Source organism: Peromyscus leucopus, chromosome 4 (genome assembly GCF_004664715.2).
Source record: "Peromyscus leucopus breed LL Stock chromosome 4, UCI_PerLeu_2.1, whole genome shotgun sequence".
NCBI lineage: Eukaryota > Metazoa > Chordata > Mammalia > Rodentia > Cricetidae > Peromyscus > Peromyscus leucopus.
In genome coordinates, this window is record NC_051066.1 from 27,152,510 (window position 1) to 27,168,980 (window position 16,471).

Sequence of the window (16,471 nt, forward strand, 5' to 3'; positions counted from 1 at the left end):
TTTCCTAATTATAACATTTACTATGCTCTGTTTTCCATCCTTACACTATTCTGTCTGCTCTCCAAAGTTTGCTTTGCACCATAGTGGTCTTCCAAACTTTTCAATCTGATCCAATCATGTTCTTGATTAAAATCCTACTGTTCCTTATTGCTAACATTATGCACACTGGTGTCAGTGCCTTCATATCTTGTCAGAATTGTCAACATGTCTTAGGTGTTGGGTTACTTGTTAAGATAGAGATTCCAGGGTTCTGCTTGGGGAATTCCTGCTGAAGTACTTACCTCTCTGAGTATCCTTGAATATGTGGATGTATTATTTTTGACAGCACTAGGGATTTAGATCTGGGGCTTCGTCAATGCTTGGCAGCTACTGTACCCTTGGACCACGTCCTCCCAGTGCCGCAAATTTTAGTAAAGTCCCCTCAGTAATCCTGAGACATCACCATACTTAAGAGTGATGATTGTTTTCGTTGATCCTGAGATGTCCGTCTTTGGTTTTTCATCTTTGAAATGAATTTTCGTCTTCAGTTGCTGTTGTCCCTGACTGAAGTTTGCCCCCTGAAGAGAATACTCACGTACTTCTGAGAGACAGCAGGGTACTGCCAACTTAAGGCCACTTGAAAACAGTTGCTTGTTTGTTTCAATCTCTTGGTTTGGGTCTATACTGTTAGGTTTAATTCAGATTACAAACCGACTCAAAGATCAGTTCTCCAAGGATTACTGCCCCTCTCCTTCCACCTTAGTAAATTGAGAAATACAAAGGTCTTTTTTTTTTTTTTTTTTTTTTTTTGCTGTCCCCTGCATGTTTGGCTAATTATCTTACACTTAAAGTATAACATTCTAATAGGACTCGATCATCAGGCTTTAGGATCCATATTGTAATGCTGTATCTTACAATTGATGACACTGTAGATAGAACTCAAAAGTAGAATGGATATATGACATTCTTTGTGACTGGGCCATGCCTTAATCTCTAGTGTCATTTCCTATTGCTCTTCCCCTCGTGGTGTCCAGGGGGTGCTGGAAATGACCTACATTTCCTGTACTTTACATTTTCTTAACATGCGTATTCAAAAGTTCTTTTCCACCCTACAGGTCATTTAAGACCAAATCCTCTTAAGGAAGTTTACCCTACTTCTTCTCATTCTGTCTCTCCTCTTTGTTTATCTTGTGCTTGTGTATAACTTTTCCAGAGGAGTTACTGTCTGTAGTAACCATTGGTAGTCATTCTTTGTGTCTTTTAGACTGTCACCCCTAGTGAGCAGTTTTTTCTCTCTTGTTGATATGCTTCTTGGCTCATTGTTTTTAAATGGTTCTAAAAATTAAGCCCTTTGGGGAAAGAACGGTTTTCCAGAGACCTTTTTTCATTGTGTTTTCTTTCTGTGATGGAACAGACCTAGGCAAGTACCTTACCACTGAGCTACACCCCAGCCTTTTCTGAGAAGCATTGAGGGGGAATATGGTCACAAACATTTATATGACTTGCTTTCTCTGTTCTTTGACTTTGAATCCTTTCAGTTTATTCAATTTGCCTTTACCTTTATATCAGTGAGGAATGAGACAGATTTTCACAGTGGGAATCTTAAACATTTTGCTGAGGTCAAAGAATCAGTTGTTCTGTGTTTTAATAGCAGAGCTAAATAAACCTTTCTTGGAAAATAAACACCAAAACTAAGTGTAACAAATTTGAATCATCCCCATTGGAAGCAACAAACATGACTCTTACATTGTTATTTTTTTCATTTCATTTTATTCTGTTTGTCAAAATATAGTATATATTGTATTATACATATTATATAGGTAGTTTTATATTCTGCCTTTTAAGGTTTTGTATTTATAACCTATAACCTTTAAGCTTCTATGTAAATTTTTGTCAAATTGATATTCCAGTTTGTTCATCTTATAGGCCAATTGTATTTAAGGTTAGGTATACTAGATCTCAAGTTCATGGTTAGTTTTTGTTTTTTTGGTTTTTTTGGTTTTTGGTTTTTGTTGTTGTTGTTTTTAATTAGATTTTTAAAAGAAAGTCTTAAATTTTAAATATAACTTCTTGGAAACCCTATAAATACAGGGAATTTTAGAAAATGTCACTAAATTTTTCATTTCCTTCTTAATAAAAGATTTGTAAGTATCCCATTTACCTAGCTAGGGGAAACAATCACACTGGTAGGCATTGGCTAAAACTTTCTGTGGCTGTGGGTTTGCTTAGCTGGAGGAAGGGTAAGGGCTGCTTGGAACTCACTTAGGGTTTATACCTTCGCATCAATCACATGTACTCCTATAATTGTGGCTTCCCATTTCAGAATCTCCCAGCACCTCTCTCTTGCCTATGGGATAGAATTTTTAGTATACTTGTATAATGTAAAGCCTTCCTTTCTGCCTCTCCAACCATGTTTGGCTCCGTGTTTTGTTTTGTTTTTCATTATAATGCCAACTTTATTGAACTGAATTAAAATTGGCTATCTTTTTCTTCCTCTGCATTCAAAGCTCATCAGGAGGAGCCAATCACATTCACTTTAGTATTTCCATTACTCATGGAAATTGCAGTTGCAGTGAACTTTGGTTTTCTAATTTCTCTGACCTTTCATGTTTTAGCTACAGGAGTAGTAAACTCTCTAAAATTTGCTTTATATATAAAATACCTTATTTGCTTGCACCTTCTTAGTCCTTCTACACTTATTTTTAAGGTAAGTGTTGTCCCTGGGATTGCTGTTAGGAGTGTTTCCTGATTCCTCTCAACAAAATTCTGAGTGCTGTTTCCTTCAAAACTCCCTTCAGTTGTGATGGTTTGTTTGCCTTCTGTTGTCTCTCAGATTTCTAAAATCTGAATCTCATTGCCTAATGTACTACCTAACATGATTATGATTACAATTAAATGTTTGTTGAATAAATGAGTAAATGAGTTGATGATTAAAGATAAATGCATACATGACATGATTGTTCTTAGACAGTAATCTTGCAGGACATAGAAATTATATACAAGATTAAATATAAAACTAAAATTATTAACACACACAGTGAAATTTGAAGACTTGCTCTGTGACATCCAAGTAAGAAATTAAAAAGTGAGTTCCCTTACTCATCAGCAGTGTTATTTTAGGGTAGATGAATTGAGAGTAGATCAGGTTTAATGGCACATAAGTATAATCCCACTGTATGGGAGATAGAGGCAGGAAGATTATTGAGTTCAAGGCCAATCTGAGCTACACAGTAAGATCCTGTCTCATAAAACCAAAAGCCAGAAATATGCTTAGTAGTAGAACGTTTGTCTAGGATGTACAAAAACCTTGGGTTTGACTCCCAGCACAGACTTCCTGTCCATTCCCAGCCCCCATGCTGAGAATGGAATGAATCTGGATATGAGATAACCATCTTATTTGTTCCTGTTCTTGTCCTTTTCAGTGTGTTTTCTATAATCACTACACTGGTATTCTGAGAATTTACTCATAACACATGAGGGTATTCCTTTTGGACTTAAATAACTTAATTAATTTCGAGACCCCTTAAGGACAGTGTTAGTTACTTTCAGTCAGTTATTTAATTTCCTGTTACCCCTTTTATTTAATGGGGAAAATACTTTACAATTATTTTCAAGTATCAGAATTTTAGAACATGAATAAATTTGAAATGTTGTGTTAATGTTAATTTGCATCTGGTTTTACAGTCATTTAAATGCTTCTTGATAGCAAGCCTCTATTTCTTGGTTTAAAAAAGGGAAGCTTAACACCCAGTATAAACTGGGACTTTATATTGTTTTTGTTTTCAGCAAGTGTATGAAATATATGCCAGACTAACATCTAATTTTGCTCTGTTATCCTTGCAATATTCTTCATTGTTTTCTCCAGTGAACATAACAGAACATAGACCCTTTTCCTTGAGACAGGGGCAAGCATATTGAAAAGAGTTGGGGATGATCTAAATATGCTTTGATTGAAAGAACAGTCCAAAGCAGTTGCTCAGTTTTATTGCATTTCTACATTAGAATTACTTGGCAGAAAGAATTTTTGCCTGTATTTCAAGGGACATCTTTTTTAACGTCATTGAATATTAAGAAATTAAACTGAACATAGATTGCATGAAATCACACCTACTATTCAAATAAGCAAGTACTAGAAAAACTGCCACTAGTTAGTGGCAGATGGTATCAGATTTGTGGCAAACACTTTTTCAAGTTAAGTTGCTTCAGGTGTTTAGAAGGATGACTGACATAGTGAGCAAGGTCAGACCCAGACAGCTGTCGCAACCACTGTTGAGGTCAGCCGGCTCTAAAACTCTTCCCTCGGGTTGTACTGACTCTGACACTGAGGGAGAAGTGGCAGAGTAATGTTGGGGAAGCTGCTAGTTCGGTAAGGAGGAGTATTCCTAACCTAGAAGATACAGATAATATATAAATAATATAATAAATCCCTTGGTCATCTTGGTAGGGAGTTGAAAAAGTCCTGAGTTCAAGGAGAATGCATGCTCCTTTGACCTCAGTGTAATTTGTATGTCCGGTATTTAGAAGGAGGAGGATGGAATTGCCATCACCTAGATTAAAAAATAAAACAGACTAAATGTCATGATTAAAACAATTAGAGAAAGTAAGCCACTCTGATAGTTAAATTGCATTTATTGTAGTATGTGGGTTTTGGTTTTTTTGTTTTTGTTTTTGGTTTGGTTTTTCGAGATGAGGTTTCTCTGTGTAGCTGTCCTGGAACTGGCTCTGTAGACCAGGCTGGCCTCAAACTCAGATCCACCTGCCTCTGCCTCCTGATGGCTGGTATTAAAGGCTTGCGTCACCACCACTCATCTGTGATATGTGTTTTATGGCTATTAAAATATATAAAACACAAAAAAATTGAGATTGGCTGTAGAGAACATGTTACCTATTGATAGAAAGGACTGATGGGACATACTTTTCTTTGGCCTGGACAGACAACTAATAAATGGCAGAATAGTGTGCAAGAGAAGGGGCAGAGTGCCAGACACGTGTGTGTGTGTGTGTGTGGGGTAATTGTTGTTGACATGCAAGCACTCAGAACCTTCCTGTGTGTCTTCCTACAGAATATACTGTGGAAAGATAGAGCCTGCCTGGTTGTGCTAGTAGGACTTGCCAGGAATAGTACATTTAGCACATTCACCTAGCAACCAGCATCTCTCCTGAAGATGCTGTAGTGATGCAATGCTACCTTGGGAGTTGGCACCATCCAACATCTTGGCTCCCTATCTTGCACAAAATTTAAGGGAAGTTTGCTTTCCTGCCTTACAGTTTTGTGGGCTACATACCTATAAAAATGTTCTCTACCCTAAAATTTCCTGAGAATGTTTATTTCTTGGGATTTTAATAGGAAACTAAACTTTTCTTCTTATATAGTGAAATAGCTAATATTAACTGACCTGTGTCCAGGCTCTGTTCAGTGTTATAAATTTTATTCACACTAGGCCAGTTGTTTCTCATAGTCTTCCCAGAGTTTTAAGGTATTAGCCTGCTGTGGATATTGCTCTATATAAACTAAAAATGGTCTGTCAGATACTCTAGGCCTGTAGCCAATTTAAATGCACCAACAATTCTGAGAAACATTAGGTGACTGTCCAGGCTGCCAGCTGTCTTGGTCTACTTTTGCAAGATTCCCAAAAGTTGCTTGCATCCATCTACCATTTCTCAGGTATCATTATGTTCCTTCTCAGGTCTTTGATGTGGTTGAAAACTAGATAGTTGTAATTTCCTCAGTTATGATAAAAGATAAGTTAGATATAAAACCTTAAACTCACAAATATAAGATAGATAGGACATCTTTAATATTGTAACTATAATTCTTGCTCGGTAATTGTTTTGTTATATGTAATTTTACCATGTTAAAGTTAAAACCTTCCTTTTTAAAAAAAGAAAAAAAGGGAAGTGCTGTGGATATTGCTCTATATAAATAAAACACTGATGGCCAGTGACCAGGAAGGAAGTAGGTTGCCAGACAGGAAGTAGGTGGGGCAAGGAGAGAGGAGAATTCTGGGAAGCAGAAGGCTGAGGGGGGAGACACTGCAGCCACCGCCAGGACAAGCAGCATATAAAGACTCTGGTAAGCCACCAGCCACGTGGCAAGATATAGATTTATAAAAATGGGTTAATTTAAGATATAAGAACAGTTAGCAAGAAGCCTGCCACGGCCATACAGTTTATAAGTGATATAAGCGTCTGAGTGATTATTTTATAAGTAGATTGTGGGACTGCGGGGCTTGGGGAACCTGGAGAGAAGCCCTCCAGCAACATTAGCCCGAACACCTTCAGCCACAATAAGCTAGGTTCAGTTACCCATCCTCATTATTTCAAAGGAACAAGTAATTATGTGAAGAGTATAGAAGAGATTTGTTGAGTGTAGTCACAATGGGAAGAGAAACAGATAAAGGGGTCTAGTGACCGACTGATAGCAGTTTTTAGGATACAGGGTATGAAATTTAAGTTTAAGTGGATGACAAAAGCTTTGCATAATTAAACTGTGCTGATTGGGATGTTGTCTTGCCCATGGCTGAGTCAACTTTGTCTTTGGTCTGGTCTTTTCTTGCAATGTGTTCCCATAAGTTATCAGAACTGTGTGACAATCCCTTTTTGGAAAGGCAAGCTCCTCCTGTGGTCTGGCACCAGGCTTCAGTCTTTCTCTTCTGGCAACATGATTATTAGCTGCATTATCCTGAGCTCTTTGTGAAATCTTAGGTTTTAAATGGGTGTCAAAGTATAAGCTGCCTCACAACATTCCTTTTATAACTGCTTTGCCAGGGGAGGAGATACTCTAAAGATACTGGTGCCCTGCCTTTTGGCATATTGCTGAAACAACAGATCCCAAAGAATTCAAATTTCCAGGATAGTGAGGAGCTCCATAGAAAGGCGATGGATTTTGGCTTGTAGGGGGAAAAAAAATCCAAGATCCAGCTGAAAAATAAAAAGAGCTTTTAAAGTTTACAAATCTAAAACATTGAAGAGAGAGCTACTTGTATAAGCTGAGCCTTTCAGAGAAAATTTCTTTTGTGCCAGGCATAGTGGCTCACACCTTTAATTCCAGTACTCAGAGAGAGAGGTGGGAGAGGCAGGCACATCTCTGAGTTTGAGGATAGCCTGGTCTACAGAGCAAGTTCTAGGACAGCCAGGGCTACACAGAGAAGCTTTGTCTTGAAAAGCCTAAACAACAAATAACAGTAAGGACAATTGCTCTCATTCCAGTGCACATGCATAGTCAAATACTAAGACCATACACAGAATGGGAGAATCAGTTAGGTCCTCTGGGCTTCAGGAACTGACCAAGCAGGTGTGTTCCAGGCTCAGCCAGTTTGTGAAGATAATCACACACCCCTAGTAGCAGGAGGTTAGAGGAAAGAGTTATGAGGTAATTGCTTATCTCTAAGCCTTTGACTAAACATGTGTGCTTGGTAAAAACTAAGGTTTGCTGGACTGTATAGGACCTTGGTCAAATGGGTTTTATCCATTACAAAAGAAATAGGTACTGTGCCTATTGATGCTTTCAGATAAAGCTAAAATGAATAATAGAGATGAGTGGTGAAAAGAATAAGCAATCAGTACAAGTACAGTGATTAAAATAATTGTTTTCAGACTGGAGAGAGAGCTCAGAGTTAAGAAAGAGCACTGGCTGCTCTTCCATAAGCCACAGGTTCAGTTGCCAACCCCAACATGACAGTTTACAACCATCTGTACCTTGCATGTGATGGTGGTACACAGACATGAAAGCAAGCAAAATTCATACACATAATAATAAATAATTGTTTTCATACTGAAACTGTTGTTGGTTATGCAGTCAAGGTTGTTGGACCATACAGTCTTCTTTCCATGTAGTTGAATAAAGACACTTATCTCCTATCCCCCAATATAGACCTTATTCAGAACATAATCAGAAACTTAGTTGGTTTGGGTTTTTTGTTTGTTTTTTACTGACTTTAGAATCCCCATTGTTTCCTCAGTAAGAATGAAGAGAATAAGGTTGTGTGTTGAGAGACTGGTTTTTATATTCTGATTATAATTAAAATTGCATGGGCTGAGGAGATAGTGCAATGGGTGTAAATGAGCTTGGACACCAAGCTTGATGTTCAGTTTCCTGGAACCCACATGGTGGAAGGAGAGAACTGACTCCTATGAATTATCTTCTGACCTCCATGTGCACTTCATTGGTGTACACACATGCGCGTGCGCACACACATACACACATACAAATAAATAGTTTAAGAAAAATTTACACAATGTTAATTGCAGAAGAAAATTGGTGACCTGTCCTTACTCCCTTTGTTATAATATGCATTGTATTGTATACATGAATATGTGAATCTTTTACATTAAACGTGTGTGTGTGTGTGTGTGTGTGTGTGTGTGTGTGTGTATTTTAGAAGAGTGTACTCTACTGATAGAAGGTAGTATAATGCTGAGCATATGGCATGTCCCAGCTATTCAAGAGATTGAGATAAGGATCACTTGAACCTGAACATTCCAGATCGTTCTTAGTAATCTAGTGAGATTGTCTCATAAACATGGAACAACAGTAACAACAAAGTATAATATTGGGAGTACATAGATCAGGAACAGTAATTTATTGTCAGGTATTACATGCTGTACATAATTGATCTGTTGTGTTTTTTATACATCCAGAAACACAGATTCATACTAGCATTACCCACAAACGAGTGAGTGATGGGAATTTTTTTAGCTGTCCTAATCTTGTAGAACCCTGTTATATGTAGTCCATAGTTGACTGAAACATCACATGAAAGACACAACTGTCTGTGTATATGCTTATGTGTGTGTATGTGCATAACAACATGTTGTCACCAGTACTGTTTTGAACAAATTATCTTTTTACTATTGTTAGGTAATCAGGGATAAGAAAAATAGTTTTGCCCTTGCTTACTTATTTTCTAGTATTCTTCCTTTTTTTATACAGATCAGATTTTCTTACCCATGTGATTTTCTTTCTCTGGTGGACTTTTAAAATTTCATGTAAGTCAAGTCTTGGCAATAAATGATCTCAAAATTTATTTGTCTGAGAAGATTTTATTTCTTTATTTTGGAAGGATTATTTCATAGAGTGCATGCTTTTAGGGTAGAAGGTTTTATGTTGGTAGTCTTTTTTCCTCAATATTTCTGATATTTTACTTTATTCTCTTTGCATTTTTTTTGAGACTATTGAATATAATTTTTATCTTTGGTCCTCTGTAGATAAGACATTTTCTCCTTCTGGCTTATTTTGAAATTGTTGTTACGTATCTTTAGTGTTTGTGTGTACATGCCCATGTGTATGCTTTTGGGCAGGTGCCACAGTTTGTGTGTTGAGATTAAAGGACAACTTTTGTATTATCTCTAGCATTAAGTCTTTGGCTTTTATCCTTTTTAGCAGGTTGTGTGTTTTAGAGTTTATTTAGGATTTTTGAGGCAGGACCATGCTTTGCACACCAGCTGGCCTCAGACTTAGAGTAATTTCCCTGCTCAGACTCCTCAGAGCTGGAATTACAAGTATGAATCACCAGGCCCACCCAAGAGATGCTTTCCTTAATCATGTCCAATCTAATAAAGGCACCAAAACCACTTTTTGTTGCTAGTAATTTTTATCTCTGCCATTTGTTTAGATTTTTCTTTCTAGAGTTTCTGTCTTTCAGCTTATGTTATCTATCTTCCTGGCAATGCTGTCTTTTTGTTGTTGTTAAAGCCTTAGGCATGTTATAGTTTTCTTAATTCCTGGTCAGAAAAATACAACATTTCCATCAGGTCCTAGCTCTGACTGTGGTACCTCTTTAGTCTCTCTTTGCTTTTTACTGTGCTTTATCATGTTTTGCTTGAATGTAGACGTGATGTATTGGGCAAAATGAACTGCAGCAAAAAAGACTTGAATGATATAATGAGGGAGTTAATAGTACAAAAGACAGACAGATGGAGTTGTCTTTTGTGAGCCTGCGGGTCTGGATTGTGAACTGCAGTAGTGCTTCTTAGTAGTTTTCTTTTTTTTTCCCCCTCCCTCCCTGTCCTCTTCCCTCCCTCCCTTTTGGTGGGACTAATAATGTGAGTGGAGTTGGTCATCTGTGCCCATAAAGCCTGTTGAAGACTTCAGCGCCTCTGGAATTGGTTGTTTCTCTTCCACCAGATCAGGATGTTAGGATAAAACACCAGCAGATTAGGCTCTGGTGGACAAGCTGATGTTCATCATTTGCTAAGAACTAAATGTCCTGAATATTTCAAAATGCTTCCCTTTCCTCTCCTACGAGAAGCACAGAGGGACTCCTGCATGCGCTGAAGACTCACTCAGATACCTGAAGGTGAAAAAAAAATGTGTACAGCAGCCCATGTTTGGAAGCTTAGACTTGCCCAGGCCACGTTAGTCATTCCATAAGCACACTTTAAGCTTGGCACACACCTCCTAAATTGGTTCATGATTCTCTGAATTCACCCTGACTGTCTCTAGCTTTGGTGACAGTGACTTAAACTATGACTTTATCAGTTTTTATTTGTTTCCCTTTCCATGTATTATTAAGATGAAGTGGCAAATTCTACGTTCCTTACCTGAAAACCAGAAATTCTGCATATAATTTGGTTTCTAGCTTTCTTTGACAATCTTTTTTTTTTCATTTTTAGATTTCTTTTAATGAAAACAGATTTGTTTGGAGGTGATGATGGTATTAATAACAAACATTGCTTGTATTTGTTCATTTGACTTTTTAGTGATTATTTAAAGGTTTAGAAAACATACAAAAACTTGTGGAAATTTTTATGGTTTGTGTTTTAAATTCCTTCAGTAATCATAAATTTTTGCCTCTTGGCATAATGGAGTTTATTCAGCTTTGGTTAATAACTTTGGTACTATTTGGTTTTAAATTTTTTTTTACTGTTTTCTCTCCCTCCCCGTCCTCCCCTCCCTTTCCTTGTTTATTTTCTCCTCTTTCCCCTCCTTTCTTCCTTCTGTGCTTTCTGTCTTGGTTGTCGTCCTCTCGGGTCTGCTATAGTGTTGCACTTGAGATGCCCTGTTCTGACTCCCCATGTATGTGTCACCACAGTAACCACTCTGGGAGGCCTGTTTCTTTCATGTCATGTAGCCTCTCCTGGCAAGACTTGGAGAGAATGGCTTCTCAAATATTCGTGTTTAGTTTTATCAAAATGTATGTACAACTTACATTTTTAAAAATCAATTTTTATTTGAAAATGTATCATTTTTTATTTCAGTTAGAGTAGTGATCTAAATATGTGTATGTGTGTATATACATGCATATTTTAATTCTTTTAGTTTTTATTTTTAACAAAGTCTTGCTCTGTAGCTCTGGCTAGATTGGAACTCATTGTGTAGCCCAGGGTAGCCTCAAATAAGCAGTAACCTGCCTCTGACCCTTGAGTGCTGGGATTTCAGCATGTACCAGTACACCTAGTCCAGTGCATTCATTTGTAAGTTTGCTCACTATATATTAGTTCAGTTTTGTTGATACAAAGAGAATACAGCTTTCATTAACATTTAGCCAAGAATTCCATTTTCTTTATAGTAACTAGCAATTATTTTGCTGTTCTTTCTAGAAACATTTTTAGTGAATTTTTAGGCATTGATAATTCTGGAGCAGGAATTCTTGGCCAGAAGGCTGTATTAAGAGTAAAAGAATCTAGCCGGGCGGTGGTGGCGCACGCCTTTAATCCCAGCACTCGGGAGGCAGAGGCAGGCGGATCTTTGTGAGTTCGAGGCCAGCCTGGGCTACCAAGTGAGTTCCAGGAAAGGCGCAAAGCTACACAGAGAAACCCTGTCTCGAAAAACCAAAAAAAAAAAAAACAAAGAGTAAAAGAATCTTACTACTGACTTTGGGAACTATTTTTGAAGGATCTAGAGCTAGGCAGGTTGGTTTTGTTTGTTTGTTTGTTTGTTTGTTTGTTTGTTTGTTTTATTCTTCTCTCATACATTACATCCTCTGACCATAGCCTCCCCTTCCTCTACCCCTCTCAGCTCTCCCCTGCTTCTCTCTCCCCTAGATCCACTCCTCCTCCATTTTCCTTCAGGTCTCAGGAATATCAACTGAACATGGTATAACAAGTTATAATAAGACTAGGCACCTCCCCTCATATCAAGGCTGGACAAGACAAACCAGTAGGAGGAAAAGGATCCCAAGAGCAGGGGAAAGAGTTAGAGACACCCTCCCACTCCCACTGTCAGGAGTCCCGCAGACACCCCAGGCTACACAACCATAACATACATTCAGAGGACCTAGTTCAGACTCTTACAGGCTCCGTGATTGTTGCTTCAGTCTTTATGAGCTCCTATGAGCCCTGCTTAAATGATTCTGTGGATCATGTTCTTGTGGTGTCTTTGACCCCCTCTGGTTCCTACAGTCCTTTCTCCCCCTCTCCTGTGGGGTTCCCTGAGCTCTGCCTACTGTTTGTGTTTGTCTGTTTTTAAAGAGAAGGTGGCTGGCACTGGGAGTGAGGCCCCAGCTGCAGATGCACCTCCTCTTCTGCAGTACCAAGCTACTTTGTATTACAGCTATGTTACTAGACACTAGGAGCAGAAAACAGCTTACTTCTCTGTTATCTTTATATGGTTCTCGTCCGATACTAGCAGTGCTCGGTTCAAACGTGAAAGAATCCAATTGAAATAGTTAGGATTTTTTTTTATTTGGGGGGCTATAAAACAACCTTTACTTATATTTGGTATCTATGTGTTTGAACTGGCTTGGGTTTATATTAGAAGATAAAATTGGTAGTGAGAGAAAATTGTGCCTAAACATACTTTCTGTTTTTATTTTGATGTAATTTAAGTTAAATTCTTACAATTTAGCATAACTTCCAACTCATGGGAAAATCGCCAGAATGACATAATGAATCCTGTAGATCCTTCTCCATGATTCAGGAAATGTTGAATTAGCAGTCTTTGCTGCTTCTTCTCTAGTTTTCCTTATTCCTTGTCATTTTTCTCCCCCTCCTCCCCCCACATAGTTTTCATTCAGAACCCTTTAGAGTAAATTTTAGATTTACTTACAAATACATCAATGTATATTTCTTAGGAACAAGGGCATTTTCTCATTTAGCCACAGCGTGGTTATCAAAATGACTGCATTATCTTTAGTCTAATATAATTAACTAATCTCTTGACTTTGTACATAACTTAATAGCTATATAGCAATGGAAAATTCCAGGGATTGCTTTTCATTTTCTGTTGTGTCTCCTCAGATTATTCCTAAATTTTCTTGTGTTTATGTCAGTGATGTGCTCAGGGGACAGCCTAATTATTTAGTGAAGGCTCCTTAATTTGTATTTACCAGTTAGGACATGATTCTGACTAAATGTTGGGGTTTTGCTCACTTTTTCATTGTAAAGAAATGACAGAGCATACATTTACCTAAATACTTTTCAGTACATATTATGCTAGCCATGTAGACAATTTTGTACAAAAGATCTGGAACTCCAATTTCATTTAGTAAAACTGACCCTCACGTTATCTTTTTGATAATAATTGCTCGCCAGCCCCTGACTACCACTATTCTACTTTCTGTTCCATGAGCTTAATTATTTTAGAAGCCTCAACACTATTTATCTTTGTGACTTGCTATAATGGCCTCAAGATTCGTTCGTGTTGTAGGTTATAACCAGATTTTGTTTTTATAGTGCCAGATAATATTCCACTGTGTGTATCTGCCACATTTAAAAATTCATTCACTAGTATGTGGACATTTGGATTGCTTTTACCTGTTTATTCTAAATAATGCTGAAATAAGCGTGGGTGTCCACACCTCTTCAGGATCCTGGGTATAAACCCAGATTGGGTTATTGAATTGCGTAGTAGTAGTTAGGTTTTTTTTTTTTTTTCTTTGTGTGTGCTTTGAGAAACTGCCATACACAGTAATGCTCAGCAGTCCATTTTCTGTTAGTTTTGTTTGTGTGTGTGTGTGTGTGTGTGTGTGTGTGTGTGTGTGTGTGTGTGCGCGCGCGCGCGCGCGCGCGCGCTACTGGCCATCTTAACAGTTGGAAAGTGAGATCTTATTGTGGCTTGAATTGCAGTCTGATGATTGTTGATGTTGAGCATCTTTTCATGTGCTTAGTGGTTGTTTGTTCTTCTTTAGAGAAATACCTATTCAAGACCTTTGTCCATTTGGGAGTTGGATTATTTAGTAGGGGTTGTTCTTGAATTGTAGTTCTTGTGCTGTAGATAGCATCCTCTTATTACATACATGCTTTGCATTGTCTCCCTTTTTCTTTTACTGATCTTTCCTTGCCTTTGCAGAAGCTTTTAGTCATAGCAAACAAATGAGAGGGGTGTATGGGAAGGCTTAGGCACTGGGAGTGCTGTGGGGTGACAAGTTCCAGGTCTGCCTGGCTTACACTGGGAGAGCCTGTTAGAGGTGGGGTGGTGAGTACAGGGAGGAAGATGAGTGTGAAATCCTGCCAGAATTGCTTCCTATGATTTCTTCTAGTAGTTTTGAGTTTCTGGTCTTAGATCTTGGTCTTTAACCCATTTTTAGGTTTTGTTTTTGTTTTGTTTTTGTTTTTAGTTTTTCCTAGTATAAAGTAAGACTTCACCTTCATTCCCCCATGTAAAATATTCAGTTCCCATTATCTGTTTCTTCTGATTGGGTCATCTTGGCACCCATGTCAGTCATTTGAATATATACATGAGGGTTCATTTCTGAGTTCTCTGCTTGGTACAACTTTACACTCATGGCATACTTTTGGATCATTGTAGCTTTGTAGCTTATATTTTGCAATTTAAATCTTTCATATCCTCAGCACAGCTATTTATTTATTTTAAGTGCCTATATTGGCTCTTTTTTTTTTAAAAAAAAAAAACAAAACAAAACAACTTTATTTTATGGGCATTGATGTGAAGGTATCAGATCCCCTGGAACTGGAGCCACAGCCAGCTGTGAGCTACTGTGTGGATGCTGGGAAATGAACCAGGTCCTCTGGAAGAGCAGCCAGTGCTTTTGACTGCTGAGCATCTTTCCAGCCCCTGAGCTATTTATTTTTTTTAAAAAATGGTAAAATCCTTAGCAAAGAATGCCGTTAGAAAAATAATTATTAATTATCCACCAAATTTTGCCTTATAGATGTTTTCTCAGTTCTATTAAGAGTATTTCTGATTTCTCTGATATCTACTATGCACTGAGTTCAAACCTGGCTCATTGTTGTCTTGTTAATGTTGAAACAGCCAGTCTGATGGAGAATGCTTCTGGTGCTTCTGTTCCCGGCTGATTAAGATTCTGAAGATACATTCTTTTGACAGTATACTATGAGATACTAATGAATTTCTGTTCTTAGGTATGTGTTGTTTGGGGGTTAGTTTATGCTGATTATCACTTGCTGCCTGATCTCAGACTACATACCAACTTCTGCTCTCATTCTCTACTTGCAAAGGTGAGAGTGAACAAGAATGATTATAGTTTGGAGGGAAACTGTGAGAGTATGAGATGGTAAACAGGAACACTGACCCAGGATTGTTAAAACACAAAATAAGATGGCTTTACATAAACCAGGTCATTTTGATTCTAAAAGAGAAAAGACACGTGTGAATCAAACATCATGTGTACTCAGCCTGCACTGCAGCCACTTTTACAGTGAGCTCCTTCATCGGTTCCTTTGTTGTCTTTTCTCCTCACCTAAACTCAAGCAAGTGGTACTTTTTATTTTTATAACTCTTGTTACACTCTGTGGGCATTTTTCTCTTTTTAAAAATTTATTATGCACATACATACATACGGGTGCTTTGCCTGTATGTATGTCTGTGCACCACATGTATGTAGTGCCCAGAGAGGTCAAATCCTGAGACTGAAGTTACAGAAGCTGCCATGTGGATGCTGGGAATTGAACCTGGGTCACTTGGAAGCAGCCGATGCTCTTAACCACTACGCCATCTATCCAGCCATCTATGTGTATTCCCCCCCCCCCTTTTTTTTCTTTTTTCTTTTGCTGTCCTACAACTAGCTCTGTAGAACAGGCTAGCCTCACAGAAATCCATCTGCCTCTGCCTCACAAGTGCTGGGATTAAAGGTGTGCGCCACCACTGCCCAGCATGTGTGTGTTTTTCTACACCTTGGCTTTTTATGTTTAAGGCTAGGTAAAAATTTATAGTCTGGAAATTAATTTTATATTGACATGTACAGGGTGTGTAGTCGGAAGATTTCTTAGACTGCTGGCGTTCAGGACAAATCTCTCCCACTCACGTCCTCCAAGTAAACACGCAGAGGCTTATATTAATTATAACTGCATGACCATGGCTCAAGCTTTTGCTAGCTAGCTCTTATATCTTAAATTAGCCCATAACTATTAATCTATGTATCGCCACATGTTCCATGGCTTTACCTGCATCCCATTCCATGTTGCTCCTTGGGCGGCTTGCTGACGTCTCCTCACTCAGCCTTCCTCTTTCCGGAATTCCCTTGTCTGGCATTCCTAGTGTCAGCGCAGTAATTTTTCTCCAGTCCATGTCGTGCTAAACTAGCATAATATTTTTCAAATTAAATTAAATTATCAAATCCTTTATTTTGAA

At 38.1% G+C, this 16,471-nt stretch overlaps 1 protein-coding gene across 2 annotated transcripts in view; it reads left to right on the forward strand.

The window, feature by feature from the left end:
• The window catches only part of Epc2 (enhancer of polycomb homolog 2), a 120,414-nt gene that overhangs the window by 43,682 nt on the left and 60,261 nt on the right, over window positions 1–16,471 (forward strand). The window lies entirely within an intron of this gene.